General features: G+C 40.7%; 1 protein-coding gene across 4 annotated transcripts in view; it reads right to left on the minus strand.

The window, feature by feature from the left end:
* LOC131036384 (uncharacterized) overlaps window positions 1–15,488 on the minus strand; it is an 84,674-nt gene that overhangs the window by 38,971 nt on the left and 30,215 nt on the right. The window lies entirely within an intron of this gene.

Below are 15,488 nucleotides of genomic sequence, written 5' to 3' on the forward strand. Positions count from 1 at the left end.
TGTGAATTAACTTGTCGTCAACTGCAAACAAAAATGCAACATGAAACCTGTAATAACTTGCCATGTAACTCATTGATTAACTTGCTGGCTTGCATGAAATCATGATGCAGACCGGAAAAGGCAAAAACACAAGTAAAAACATAGGGAAAATTGCGACACAATTAAAATGTTTGAAGAAAATGGACAAATTTCAAATGATTTAGGGCATAGATTGTTTAAAGGATCATCGGTTTGTTAGACGCCACCCATATGGAAAGGAAATATTCATAACTTTTGAATATTCATTATTCATGTTTATATATTGTAGATCCTTAAATTGACAAATTGCTAGTAATGTAGTAGCACTATATTGATAGGTAGTTTAAACTTTATTCTTTATTAATTATTTTAATTTAAAAATATTTTTCCTTAGTTAAAAACTTAAATAAATTTTTAAAAAAGAAATAGATAACTAATAAATAAGGTTATGAACATTTGTCATTCTTTATTTCTGAACATTTATATAAATATCCTAAAATATTACAATGTCAAGTGAACAATGGTCCACAACTTAAGTTATATTCCAAGAAAAAAATTGACACGCCCACATTTTGAAACAAAAGTTCGAGGATAGGCTTATTGAAGAGATGAGTTTCACTAATTGAAAGACATTTGTTATTAGTTCAATAGGATGATGCATTTTTTGACTCACATTTGATACATTTTGCAATTGAATTCTACAAAAAGAAAAAATTGTTTTCTAAGAAATTTTAATATTTTTAAGTTGTTGAGTTTTTGTCGAGTCAAAATTTTTGAGCTTACAAAGTATTTTACAATTTGAGTCTACGAACTATGAAAACAATAATGCATTGCAACGTTAATAAGATCATTACAAACTTTGTAACACCCGATCATACCAAAGGGAAATCACATCAGCTCTTTCCCTTTGGTGTGTTTTTTGATCAAACTAAGAACCAAAAGGTGATTATAAATAAATTTTGTTGCGTTTCTTGCATCTTCTACAACTAGTCTCACCCAATCAATTTTTCCTATCCTCTAAAAGAAGATCAAGGAAATGTGCTGCACAAGGGGTCCAAAAGAATGATCAATGCCTCTCCTGAAGCAATCTACTAGCCACCACATATATTGTTGTATTGTCAATTATAAGACCTTTGATATCCAAGACAGATATTATTTAAGAAAACCTTTGGAGGATTGTTGTTAGTGTCACAAGGGGACATGATCTCCTAGATCAACCCCAAAAAAACTTGAAGAAATGATCAAAGTCAACACTCTACAGTGATGCATATGCCCATTTAGAGCTAAATTCCTTTTATTGCACAATCGAAATACTATAGTGCTCAAAAGATATGGAGATACTTGGACATGTAAAATGAATACATTGAATGCCTTTAAATACAAGGACAAAGCAATAAATTGCATGACTTTGTGTTTAATCAATTGAAATTTGAATTTAAAATTTTGAATTTGAAAGGGTCAAATATGCAGGTCCAAGGTTGACCCCACAACAACAGACTTGACATAAGACAAAGAAGGGGCTAGATCAAGGTGGAGGACAAGTACATGGAAATATATATGTGTGTGTGTGTGTGTGTGTGTGTGTAATAAATGTATAGATAGGGAGAATGTATTGGGATATGTGAACATATGGATGGGGTAAGGGAGGAGTGTGTAATGAATAAATAGATGACATTGGGCAAGGGACCCAACTCTGAACAAAATTATATAATATTTGTCAGTTTGTCAATGTATCAAGGCACTCTCCTTAAAATAGGAACAAAATTAAAGGGGAAATGGCATGGATATGCAAATTTTAACCATTAATATATTATATTAATTAATTTATACATTTTATAACTATATTTAACAATTTTACAATAATTATATATTAACAATTTGTATGCCTTGGGGTTGACCCCACAGTGCAACGGTAAAGTTGCAAGCTGTGTTGATATGACATTCAGGGTTCAATTCTCATGCAAGATGCTCTTGAGAAGGTGTTGTCAATGACCAATGGTACGAAGAATGTTGTTAGCGTGTGGAGTAGGAGCTCATTACCGGTGGGGAGGAGTGATAAGGACATGATGTTAGTGTTGATTTTTAGTCTTTTAGATTAATGCAATACTCAGAAAATAGAAATTTATCTTAATTTCCAGATTAATATTAATTGTTGTTAGTGTTTAGGAATTTCCAGAATTAAGCAAAAGTAGAGAAATGAATAGAATGAACACAAAACACACAAGTACCCTAGGAAAACCTCTTAGGAGGAAAAACCCAGCCAGAAAAGATCCTCAGATCTGATTATGGATTATGGATTATGAGTAATAATCTGATTACAATACTTATCTCACTTCACCCATAGGGCTAATGGAATCTTCAAGTGGTTTCAGATCTGCCCCTTAACCAGTTTCGGATCTGCCTTTTGTTGTATCAATCAGCAACCAAGGATTTTATCTTGAAATGAAATGTATGTCTCCAGCTGATGATTGTAATCAACTTCAGAACAGTAGGTCCTTCAATTGGCAGATCGCTTGATGAAGAGCACTCCCTTAACAGCAGAGATGGATCGCTTTATGCCCAGCAGATAAAAGACTAAGTTCGCTGTCCTTCATATCAGATTCGCATATGAGAGAGTAGATGATTGTGTATATAAATGAACTCAAGTTGTCCTTTATTTATATGAGGCGAGGGACCTATTTAGGTCGGCTTGACATTAATTATTTTTATCCTTTTTCTTTTGTGCGAATTGTCTTTTGAATATAGGGTTGACCCTATTTAGAGGGAACACGTTTCCCTTAGGGTAGCGTGAGGAATAGGTTCAGCTTTGTTTAGGGAGTGGCGTGTGAGAGAGGGCCCAGCCCTACACGTTAAAAAGAGGCCAGCCCTTTAGGCGGATTCCAATGTTGCCTAAGGCAATTGGAATCCGCCCCTCCTACCTAATTACAATCAACACTCCCTCTTAATTAGGGAGGAGAAAACATAATCAGAATATCATAATCTTCCATCTTGCACACAAGCAAAGAATGGATTACATAATCAGAATATTGTAGTCTTCCATCTTGCACACAAGCATATAATGGAACTACATAATATAATCTTCCAGCTTGCACACAAGCATAGACTGGATCCACCTTACATTGCCCGCAGAGGGTGGAGAGGATATTTTCTACCATCTTACATTGCCCGCAGAGGATGGTAACAAATACTCTTCTCCCTGAGAAGATTACAATACCACCTTACATTGCCCGCAGAGGATGGTAACAAATACTCTTCTCCCTGAGAAGATTACAATACCACCTTACATTGCCCGCAGAGGGTGGTTTGATACAACACAATGTATCACTGAGATTGAGACTCCCTCTCAACCAGGGTTTCATTTTCCAAAACACTGAGTTTGTCTCTGAAGTACACAAACTTCACTTTGGACAGAGGCTTGGTAAGAATATCTGCAACCTGCTCATCAGTGCTGACATACTTCAACTGAATGGCGCCTCTTTGCACCATATCTCAAATGAAGTGATAATGAGTTTCCACATGTTTTGACCTGTCACGAAACACTAGATTGACGGACATTTTGATACAACTCTGATTATCACAATGAATAACTGTAGGTTCCCAAGGTTGTCCAAACAGTCCAGCAAGAAGCTTACGAAGCCACACTGCTTCTCTAGAAGCAACACTTGCTGCAATATACTCACCTTCAGCAGTACTTAGTGCAACTGAGGATTGTTTTCTACAAGCCCAAGAGATCATTGTGGATCCTAAGCTGAAACAAATGCCAGCAGTGTTTTTCCTGTCTTTGACACTTCCAACCCAATCTGCATCTAAATAACCTTCTGTTGACGTGTCTGAAATCGCATTGCTGCAAACTCCATACGGCCAACGCAGAATAGAATAGCCGACTGATTATCCTACTCTCTCTTGAGATAAGGAAGACTCTAATGCTGTTTTCTAAGTTTGATCAAAGGAGACTACCTCAAGGTTTCTTTTGTCAGGTCTTGACTGCGGGATCTCTCAGTGGCTTTATGTGTTTATGCTGGAAACACAAGGGGGCTTACGTTTGATTAGTAATTTCATATGCGAATTCCCAGGGACCTCTTTTGGTTTTCTTTCAGGTGATGTTGATTTATTTGAAGCTGATTTAGCAAGACTGGATTTCTAAAAAAAAGGATAAAATTGGGAGGAAAGAAAGGAAGGGTAGCGAGAGAGAACAGTAAATATTAACTAGGACAACAGATTTACCCAAGCAGACAGACACCTCCAGGAAACCAGGTTAAGCATCATCAGTCATTCAGACACAATGTTTGCATAAACTTAGTGCAATCTTCAAAGGAGAAACCAGATTTTCATATTACCAAATACAATATTAGAACTTCTATATTCATGATACGTGTACTTTTGATAATCGAACTGAATCATAAAATAGCCCAGATTAACCATGCAGAAAGGAAAAAAAGCAATCAGCTATCCTCTAATGGTATGGACTGTGGAGATTCTATCAGATGCTTGGTAAGAACTGCTGTGTAAAATGAACAGACATAATTAAAAGCTTTCTAATTTAAATGAAGAAGGAGACCATGCACTCACAAGGAAATTTGAAGGTAATTTCAATCCATTGTATTAATTCCTGCAAAATTTCTTCAGAGCTTTCGCAACAATTCAAGAACTTCCTCCTAAATGAGGGAAAACCAGTCCCCTTAAATAGGTTTCCAAAAATGGATGAATGGCCAAGATCTAATCTAAACAAGTGGCCCAGATTCATCCTTACAAAAAGAGGGACCCACACTCATAAATAGGGAGATAAATATCTACAACTACTCAAAAGGAGCAATAACTACCAAAGGATAATTACAACTTTGAAATAATCCAAAAAGGGGAGGTGCACAAAAAACTTTACAATATGTTGACCAAAAGTCAACTGTCACCCTTTTGGGACAAAAGTGCACTTTTTAAGACTTGGAGGGAAAAAAGCATTTTTGAGAAACTGCTTTCTCTATTCTGGTTTCACATTCCTTTTGCAGAAACTGGTCTTCGCCATGCAGGTATTCTCGCCATAAATCACGACCTGCTGCTCGTTCCTCGCGGACATATTTCTGAAACTTGATGCATAATTGGAAGAGGGGATTAAAAGGTGGCATGGGAGGGTGGCGAATTTTGTATTGCATGCCTTCGAGATACTGGTCCACGTGCCTTAAACCGTCCTTCCAGCTGGAGCGATTACGCTCGAAGCATAATATGTCTGAATGGAACTGACCAGCAAAACTTAAGTCTTCAATGGAATAAGAAGCCTTATCTGCTCCCAATCTTCCCTCCCAATCCGGCCGGATTACACTGTCGGACAGGTCATTTATCCACCCCGAAACCATTGATCGGAGGATGGTCTTGCCTAGTTCTTGCATGTTCCCCAGAATCGCCTCACACGCGTCATTTTCTTTGTCAATAATTTCCTGGGCATCGTTCTTCATGGTGACGGTCCAATACCATTCCTTGAGAACACTGATGCTATGGGGACTCAAGATGTCAGGCAGTGTGGGAATTTGTGTATGTGTCCAGAAAAGAGCTCTTAGGAGGGGAAGGGTAGAGGCCGCTACTTCATGCATGTGGAGGGATTCTCTCTTTACTTCTAACAACCTGACGAGAGTGAGCTCTCGATGGAGAGCCATTTCCTTTACTTCTTTGAGGATCTGTTCTCCCTTTTTCTTGATGTCTTGCACCCATTCCTTAACGGCCTTTGCGGTATCCCGGATTCCTTCAAATTCAGTTGTGGTCCTCTGCGCCAATGCCATTGGGGGAATATGGGATTCAGAGGGGTTGTGTAGTGGCCGTAGGAGCTTATCGATGTATCCCTCGGCTTGTTCAGCACGGGCCCGATACATGTCCTTTTCAGCCGTGATTTCCTCGAGCTGTCTGAGTATGTTTTGCACCGACTCCTTAAATTCCTCCTTTTCTTGCTCTTTTGTAGCTCGTCCGATGGGGACAGTCGTAATGCTATAATCTGCCAGGGTTATTTGATCTGCTAGCTTGTTTACGGGCGGGGTAGCAATATGAAGAGTGCGGTTCCTTTGCCCATCCTTGGTTATCTTAGAGTACGTTCTCGGTTTCTTGTTCCCTTTTGCTTTTGTTTGATCCATTCGTGAGAAGATGTCTTCAAGGTCGATGGGCGCCTTGGTGGCGGCCCTACGCTGAGCTCTGGCGATCAGCCACTCTTGAGGCACTGTCTGGGTTGAGGATAGGGTTAAGTTAGCACCTTGTGCTCCCATACTTTCAACTGGCTGATCACAAATTAACAGCTGTCCCGCCATCGGAGGGGTGGAAGAAGGAGGAAGCTCTTTGTTTGCATCTGAGTTCTCCCCTATCTCACTGAATAATTGTCTGATATCTTCCTGTGATGGTGGCTCCTTGGTTCCCTCGAGCTCATGGATCTCGTCTGTTCTTTGTTCCCCTTCGACAGTTGAGTCGTCCTTGGCTGCATGGAGGAGTAGTAATTCATGGCGGCTCTGCTGGGTAGGTTCATGCACTTCGATCCCCTGGGTGGATGGGATTTCTCCTTCCTCTATCTGGGCACCCGGCTTAGTCGGATTGGGGCCCTTTTGCTCGGTGTCCGGCATATCTGGAGCAGGAGGATCATTGGCTTGGAATGCCTCTATGTCGCTCTGGGAAGGCGGAGCAGGTATGCAATCCAAATCTATGGCACCATCGGGCGAACTGGGGTCTGAAGATGAAGTGGTCTCTGGCCTTCTTATGGGAATCTTCTCCCTCCTTGTTCTCTTGGACGTCCGAGTCCCTCTGCAAGCCTTAGTTTTCTTCCTTTTCTCTGGTTTTTCAGCTGATGTCCTTTCATCTTCGGAAGACTGAGAGTCGAAATTGCCCATCAGATGGTAAGTAAACTGGACCCCTTCATGGACTAGCCTCTCGATCTGGTGTTGTAACCATTGATCTGTGTATCTTGCCGGGGCTGCCATGACTGCTTCGAAATCCGTGATTGGGTCTTGAGACCAATCAACGCCTGGCAAGAGATGCCTCACTACTTCGAATTCCCGGACTTGGAGACAATTCCCCGAGTCTGTGAGCTGATCCGGGACCCGACGGTACTCAAAGAGTCGCATTTGCTGCACACTCAATCTAGAATATTCCCGTCGCCTGACTTCGTAGTCATCGGAGCAATTTTTCCAGTAATCTTCAATTGACTCCTTTGCTCTGTAGCGCCTACCGTAAGCTCTCTTTGCCAAATTGTCATGATCGAAACATTTTCTTGGGAAATGTTCCTGTAGGCCATAAGAGGCTAGCTCTGCAAGGGACTCTTCTGCTAGGGTGGGAGTTCTCAATTGGACATCATGGTTGCCTATGATCATTGGAAATGCGAATCCAGCCTGCTTGCTTTCTCGTAATAATATGCCGGCAGGGCGTGATTGCCTTGCCACTTCCATGAGGACTACTTTATCGGTTGGGTACCGCGGAAGTCGAAGGGGGGCACCTTCGAAGCCAGCAATTCGGATGTAGGAGAATCTTGGGAACTGAATAAACCAGGCCCCATACCTCTGCACTAAAATGGTAGCTTGCTCCGAGAGCCTTATGTGTAACCCTCCCTGCATTAGCCTGACTAGGCGCATTGTGAAGGCGTCGTTGACACGTTCGTACTGTCCAACCGCGTAAGCCGGGCTGCTCTTTTCCCTTTGAGCTATATCCTGGTAGTGCAGCTGCGGGTAGCAATCATAAACCTTTACCTGACCAGGCCCATTCCCGATCTCACCTTTCATTATTAATCCTGGCAGTGGCTGGTTCTTTGCGAACATATAGACCAAATAGGAGGTCATGGTGAAATACTTCTTTGTCTCAAGATCAATCAGCTGAGCGTGGATGTTATCACTTATGATCTGAGCCCAGTCAAACTTAGACTTTCCGGCAAAGACCTGTTCTGTAAAATAGAACATCCATTCTTCAAAGTAGTTGGACTTAGGGAGTCCCATGACTCGGCTAAGTAAGGTGACCATATCACCATGTTCATTATGAAAGTCACTTCTGGGGGTCTTTTTCACAATCCTGGTGCTTGAAGGCCTTTTTTCTTTGAACCATTCTTCGTTAATTAGTGCCCTGCATCGAGCTGGGTTCATATCATACGCCCCCTGTGCCTTGTCCATTGTTGTAGCTATGGGATTATTTGGAAAGGGGATATCAAATGCATCGCCGATAGCCTCAGGGGAGAAGTCGGCAATAGTGATATCTTCCAGAAGCACTAATCTGGACTTTGGCTCGTAATGCCGAGCAGCTTCCACTACTAACTCATAGTTCTGGATTGCTGGAGGAAAACCTGCTGCTTGGGCGATGCCACTTTCCAGCATTTGCCTAGGCCTGCCATATGCATTGGGTGAGAAGACCCGATCCCTGAAATCCTGAATATCAATGTGGCCAAGGTCGGTGTCACCAATGTTGTCCCAGATACTCTGGACCTTTGACTCTCTTAACCCTCCCCTCTGATACTGATACTTCATTCTTTCAACTTTCCGTGGGATGTCTGATTTGGATGCTCGTGAGGTTTCTGCTGCAGCGGGTGTTTTTGATGATTCTGCCGCTGATTTAGGCATTTATCCTGCACAGCCAGACACGGATTACAAGGTGACACGAGAATGACGATGCGGGTTAGATAATAACAGAAGTGTTTCAACAGACCGAGATTAGTTTAAATATCACTCTGGGCTAACAATCTGATTAACTTCTACAGCATCATATTCCTGAAGATTTATGACTAAGCATTCTTACTCTCGAATTTTTTGGATTAGTTTTAACAAAGGCAAAACATGAGAATTTTGAAAAGAGATGCAGTTTCCGGTCGAACCTCGGGTATGAATCCTAAATTTTGGATGTTCGAATGACGGAGATGCAGACTCTAAGCATTTCAAATTTTGCGTATTTTGCCTATTTGATTCATACATTTTAAATGACCGTACGCGATAAGGCGTACTTACCTGATTGGAGCGAATGATAGGTGATTGCCCGACCTTGGTGCGCGGGGCGAGCGGATGATCCTGCAAAATTTGAATCCCAACGGTTATCCTTCCTGTTTAAATTTTCGCGGTTTGGAGGATGAAAGAGGATTTATCAATTTCACATGGTTCTGTGCCTAACAACCTGAATTTTAAATGGTTGATGGGAGGATGATGCGGTGTCTTACCTCCTTGTTTTCGGATTTAAGAGTTCTTTCAAATTTTGAATCGCATTCTTTGAATTTTGACAAATTGGAGGCTTCTTGATTTAGCCTTCGCGGACTTCGGACCTGGGGTAAGGGGTGTGGTTTGCGCTGTCAAAACTGTGCCTTCTACGCTAAAACTTCGCTTTCTTTTAGGACTTCGTTTTCTGCGTTTTCTGCTTGCCCTGGCCTTGTGTTACAAACTGTGCCTTCGCGTGCCAAAGTTCGGATCTTTAGCCCGAAGAGGAGATGCGTTGGATTTTAAACTCGGCTTTGCCCTCGTTTTGGTTCGGACCTAAAGTCCGAAATGCGATCGCACAGTGTTAATTTCCTCGACTTTCGCCGGCGCTCGAGGCTTAGGGTCCGAAAACGATAATCGCGCCCTGTTTGGTTTTTAAACTTTCACTTTGCCCTTTCGGAGCTTAGGGTCCTGTTGACGTGTGTTTTGTACACAATCATACACAGAATAAAATACCATTAGGCATCTTATCCTCTCTTGAGAAAATAGTCTCTAACTGCTGAAGATTCGCGTAAAGGATCAGTTAGGTAGACTCCAAGGTTCTTTTAGTGGGGTCTCCACGTGTGGACAAGCTCCAGTGGTATGATGTGATTTGCTGGAATCACAAGGGGACTTACATTGAACTTCCGATCTGCTTTGCTGGACACAGGCTCTTACTAACTTAGATTAAAAAAAATGGAAAAAGGATAAGGGCGAAGAGAGGATCTAATCTTAATACGAAGAATGTAGGAGCAATGACTTGATTTTTGGTGAAACTCTAACTAGATCTTGTTTTGACATCAATGGAACATCTACACAAGACTAGTGCGATCTTCTAAGGGAGCTTTATGATGTTCAAATCATCACCGCAGGCATAGATACCATCCAAGTTGATGCATATCAATGAAGAGGCAACAAATTGGAATTGAGCTTAGGCTGAATGATTCCAGTTGACTACGCAAGGCAAGTTTGCAATCAACAAACTGCTAGTAGTATGGATGTACGAATTCCACCATCAATCAATCACACTTCCTCCATTCATCTAATTATCTACCATCTAAGATTGAAGACTTCAACAAGAAACCATGCAAATTGCAAGAAAACGACATATTTCACCATTACTTCAATGAAAATGGAGTTTGTTTACAATCAATGGCAACAATTTCTTGCCTTGTCCTCCTATTCTACTCTCTAACTACTTTCAACTATTTACAACTCTCTCTAATCCTCTAAAATTCCACCTTTACAAAATGAAATGCCTGGGCTTATATAGTGCCCACAATACAATTTGATGGCTTAGATCAATTCAAGATCAATGGCCAAGATTTTACAATGAAAACCCTAATTAGGGTTTGTTACAACCATTACATAACATTTAATGCTTGACCAATGATAAAATTGTATTGCTTGGACACATGTCCCTTTTAGAAAAATCGACCAATGGATAGCCGGGGTAGGTACATCGGAGTTTGTGCCACCTTCCATGAGTTAAGTACATTGAATCTGGACATGCTGAGATGGACTTCACTGATTGGAGAAATGATGACTAGGACGCCACCTCATCTGACACTTGAAGCTTGCTAGATATTCAATTTGATGTCGTTGAGAGGCTATCTTTAATTAACTCTTGTTCTAACTCCTTTTGTCCTTGATGTGCAGGATGACGATGTACCTCGCCTTGGAACGCTGGATTGAAAGAGGTCGCCCATGTCTTGGCTTGATCGTCCTGGCGAAGACCGTCCTTGATCCGGCTTGATTTTCCTTGAAGAGACCTCCATTTGATGCCTACACAACATTTCAAAATTAGTAACAAGATTTTGCAATACATAACATAAATTAGAGAGCAAATTTTAGGAAACTTAATGATAAGTCCTTTATTAATCATTTCCTAAAAAAGACTGAGCTAAGGAAAAACAAAATTCCAAAATTCAAAATTAAGGCAATGACAATCAAAATTCGAAATTAAAACAAGAGATCTTGCCATACCTTACTTGAGAGCTAACTCTAAAATGCAAAATAAAGGAATTTGCCTAGGCAAAATTTGAAATTCGATAGTCTTGATGTGATCTTCAAAAGAACGTTCCTCTTATCAACTTCGCCACCCTTCAAGCCTTGGACGTGATCTTTTCTTCAAGTTAGCAATTTCGCCATCTTTGATATGTCATTGACGTGATCTCCAATGCCTTGGACAATTCGCACTTCCTTGGATAGTACTAACGCCTTCCTTTGGATATAAATTCGCACCTCCTTGAACACAACTTCGCACTTCTCCCTTTGAAATTCGCTCCTCCCCTTGACTGATCTTGGCGCCTTCCTTTGTATACTCCAAATCGCATTTCTCCTTTGCCTTCTCCAAATTGCATATGAGAGATGATAAATGATGATGTGAAAATGAAATAAACACCTTCCTTTATAGGCGCTCACCTTCATATTGACCTTAGGCCGACTTGATAATTAATAAGGCAAATTAAACGATTTTTTTAATAAATAATAAAGGCCGACCTTGACAAAATAAACCCAAGCGCTCCCTTTTGATTTTTATTAAATTAATAATTAATTATTAAATGCCTTTATTTTTAATTAATAAATTTCGATTTTTTACAAAGGCAAAAAATAATTAATAAATACATACCATGCGCTATTTAAATGCTTTTAATTAAATATCGATTTTTTTTTTTTAGCATTTAAATAAATTTAAAAAATGTTTGTTTAGCGCCCAAAAATGAAAAAGTGGGAAGATACGTACCTCATCGCCCTGGTCCCTGACTGAGGGACAGGAGCGATTTTGCTCTTGTGGACCTCATTTCACTTCATCACCTTCGAAAATTATATTCAACGGATTCGCAATGCCTCCTTTCATTCATTCATGCCTTGAGATCGGTTGAAATTTGGCGAGAAAATCATCTACAACAAAAATCGCTCTGGTCCCTTCCTGAGGGACAGGAGCGAACTTCAGCATTTTGGTCCTTTGTTGACGTTTGATAATCTTCAATTTGTCTTCAACGGGTTCGATTGACCTCCTTTCTTGCCTTCGAACATAAAATTTGCTTGATCTTTGCCCAGATCGTACCTTATGAAGAACTTCGCTCTGGTCCTTCAGTGAGGGACAGGAGCGAAATTGACCCTCTAGGCAAAAACTTCATCATTTCATTGTTTTTGATCAAGTCTAGATGCTCTATCATGCTCATTTCGTCCTTCACCATGCCTTTGATGTCTCGATTCGTCCGAACAAGGTCAGGAATGGCTCAACTAAGCATTTTCGCTCTGGTCCCTTGGTGGGGGACACGAGCGATTCACCTTGGTCCCTTGGAGAGGGACACGAGCGCATTTCGCTGTGGACCCTTGGAGAAGGACACGAGCGAAATTTGACTTTTCGCACTCTCGACGAGGACAATTTTAAGTTATATTCCATATATACTTTCAGGATGTTTGAGAGTGGTTTCAGACCTCCAGGAGTTATATTGCAAAATCTAGTTTTTGGAGGTTTTTCAGTTTCCAGACTTAGTCAAATTTCAGGATCAGGACATTCCAGACTTAGCCAAATTTCAGGATCAGGACCTCACTCAAGCCGGACTTGGTTATCCATGTGATCTCCCCGACAGCACTTCAAGTTATATTCATTTGATAAAATGTACCTCTTTGGACCTTTTCACATTGTCAAGATGTTAAAATCTTGCAAGGACAAAGCAAAATTGGATTTGTAGCTCCGGTCCTTCACTGAGGGACAGGAGCGATTTAGGCAATTAGCACTGTTATGGACGTCCCAAAAATCTTCAATTTATATTCAACGCATTTATCTCATGTTTTTCCTTGTTTTTGAACGTAAACTTGCCTTGACCTTTGTCTGGATTTTGCATAATGAAGGAAATCGCTCTGGTCCCTGGGAGAGGGACGAGAGCTACAAGGTACCTCGCCCTGGTCCCTTGGAGAGGGACAGGAGCGATATGGTCAATATAGGTCATTCTCCTTCGTTTTTGCATATCAAATTATATTCATTTGGCAAAGTATCTTCCTTCGGACGTCCTCAAATCATTAAACTTTCAAAATCTTGCAAGGACAAGACGAAATTTGAATTGTAGCTCCGGTCCTTCACTGAGGGACAGGAGCGATTTTCCTCCTGGAGGCATTTCTGTGCTCATGAAAATCTTCAATTTATATTCAATGGAAAGATCTCGCCGTTCTCCATCACTTCAAACGTAAAATTTGTCTGGACTCTGCAAGAATGATGAGATATTTGAGATTGAGCTCCTCTCCTTCACTGAGGGACAGGAGCGATTTTCTTCTACAGGCCAAAATAACAAGATTTTTCACATTTTAACACTTCACGAGGCGAAAACAAATCAATTCCAATGCCCAGGATCAAACTTCAAAAAAGTCAAAATTTGGTCAAAATATTCAATCAGACAAAAATTCACATTGACGGTCATCATTTAGACAAGTTTAAGCTTTGCATGAACATTCCAATTGAAAATTAGACCATTTTGGCGAATTTATTTCATTCAAAATTTGCATTCTAGAAAAGGAAACTCAAAAGCCCTCAAAACGACTGGATTTTGGTCCGAAAAGACGGTAATTAGAACCCTAAGGCTTGACCCTAAATCCAGACAACTAACAAACTAACAAAACCCTAGAAAAAGCAAAGCGAAAACGAACAAAACGAGCAGAAAAAACATGGGTCCCCATTTGCAATGGGGCGATGTGTGAAAACGTCACAACAGGTCCGAAATGCGATGTTCGCACAATGCTTTAACTTTTAAAACTTCACTTTGCCTTTTTCGGAGCTTAGGGTCCGAAATGCGATGTTCGCACAATGCTTTAAAACTTCTCTTTGCCTTTTTCGGAGCTTAGGGTCCGAAATGCGATGTTCGCACAATGCTTTAAAACTTCTCTTTGCCTTTTTCGGAGCTTAGGGTCCGAAATGCGATGTTCGCACAATGCTTAAAAACTTTTAAAACTTTACTTTCCCTTTTTCGGAGCTTAGGGTCCGAAATGCGGTGTTCGCACAATGCTTTAAAACTTCTCTTTGCCTTTTTCGGAGCTTAGGGTCCGAAATGCGATGTTCGCACAATGCTTAAAAACTTTTAAAACTTTACTTTCCCTTTTTCGGAGCTTAGGGTCCGAAATGCGATGTTCGCGCAATGCTTTAACTTTTCTTTGCCCTTTTCGGAGCTTAGGGTCCGAAATGCGGTGATGTGCGTTTTTTTTTTTTTCTTTTTTAAAACTTCAACTTCGCCTCTGGTCGATATTCGGACGCGGGGGTCCGAAACGTGGTTTTTTGACGTTGCTAAAAAAAAACTTTAACTTTGTCTCTGGTCGATATTCGGACGCGGGGGTCCGAAGTATACTATTGCACTGTGTTTTAAACTTAACCTTCACTAAAATTCGGACCTAAGGTCCGAAAACGTTGTTGGGCAGTGTTATGTTTTGAAACTTTAATTTTTTGGAAATTTCGGACCTAGGGTCCGGAATGCGATTGCCACCTTATGCTTTCAAATTTTTTTGAATTTTCACCTTCGGATGCTTACATCCAAAAAGGGGGGAGTGCACAACGTTTTAAAACTTAACTTTGTTGATCTTGACTTTCGCCAAGTTCGGACCTGAAGTCCGAAAAGATGCTCGTATTGCGTTAAGTTTTGAAATTTTGGAACAAACTCTCGGTATTTACGCCCGAAAGCCAGATCAGTCAAAAGGGCTCATTGGTTCATTACTCCAACGTTGATCAGCTTACGGACTGATCACAAACTCGCTCGAGGAGACACGAGAAACTCTGATTCGATTCTCGGGATGACGATCAAAAAACTCAAACCACGGAAAGGGGGACCCTGTCGGCGACAGGGGGCATGTGCAACGCACAACACCTTCCAATGATATTGAAGTGTTAAGTGGATACTTCAGCCCATAACCAACTGTGTCTTGCAAGTATCTTAGGATGTGTTTGGCTGCAACAAGATGAACATGTTTGGCCATGTTCATGAACTGGCTGAGAGCATTCACTGCATAGCATATGTTTGGTCTAGTGTTAACTAGATACATTAATGATCCAATCAACTGCCTGTACTCTGATGGATCTTCAAAATCAGAGTTAGCTGCAGAAACACTTAACTTCTTTAAGTTAGATTCCATAGGAGTAGACATAGGTTTACAATCCATCATTCTAAATCTTTTCAAAATATCAATAGTATACTTTCCTTGACTTAGAAAATTTTCGTTAGATCTTTGCCATACTTCTAGACCTAGAAAATAATGCATTAGACCTAAGTCCTTCATTTCAAATTTTGAAGCTAATTCTTTCTTACATCTAATGAT

The sequence above is a fragment of the Cryptomeria japonica genome, chromosome 5 (genome assembly GCF_030272615.1).
Source record: "Cryptomeria japonica chromosome 5, Sugi_1.0, whole genome shotgun sequence".
Taxonomy (NCBI): domain Eukaryota; kingdom Viridiplantae; phylum Streptophyta; class Pinopsida; order Cupressales; family Cupressaceae; genus Cryptomeria; species Cryptomeria japonica.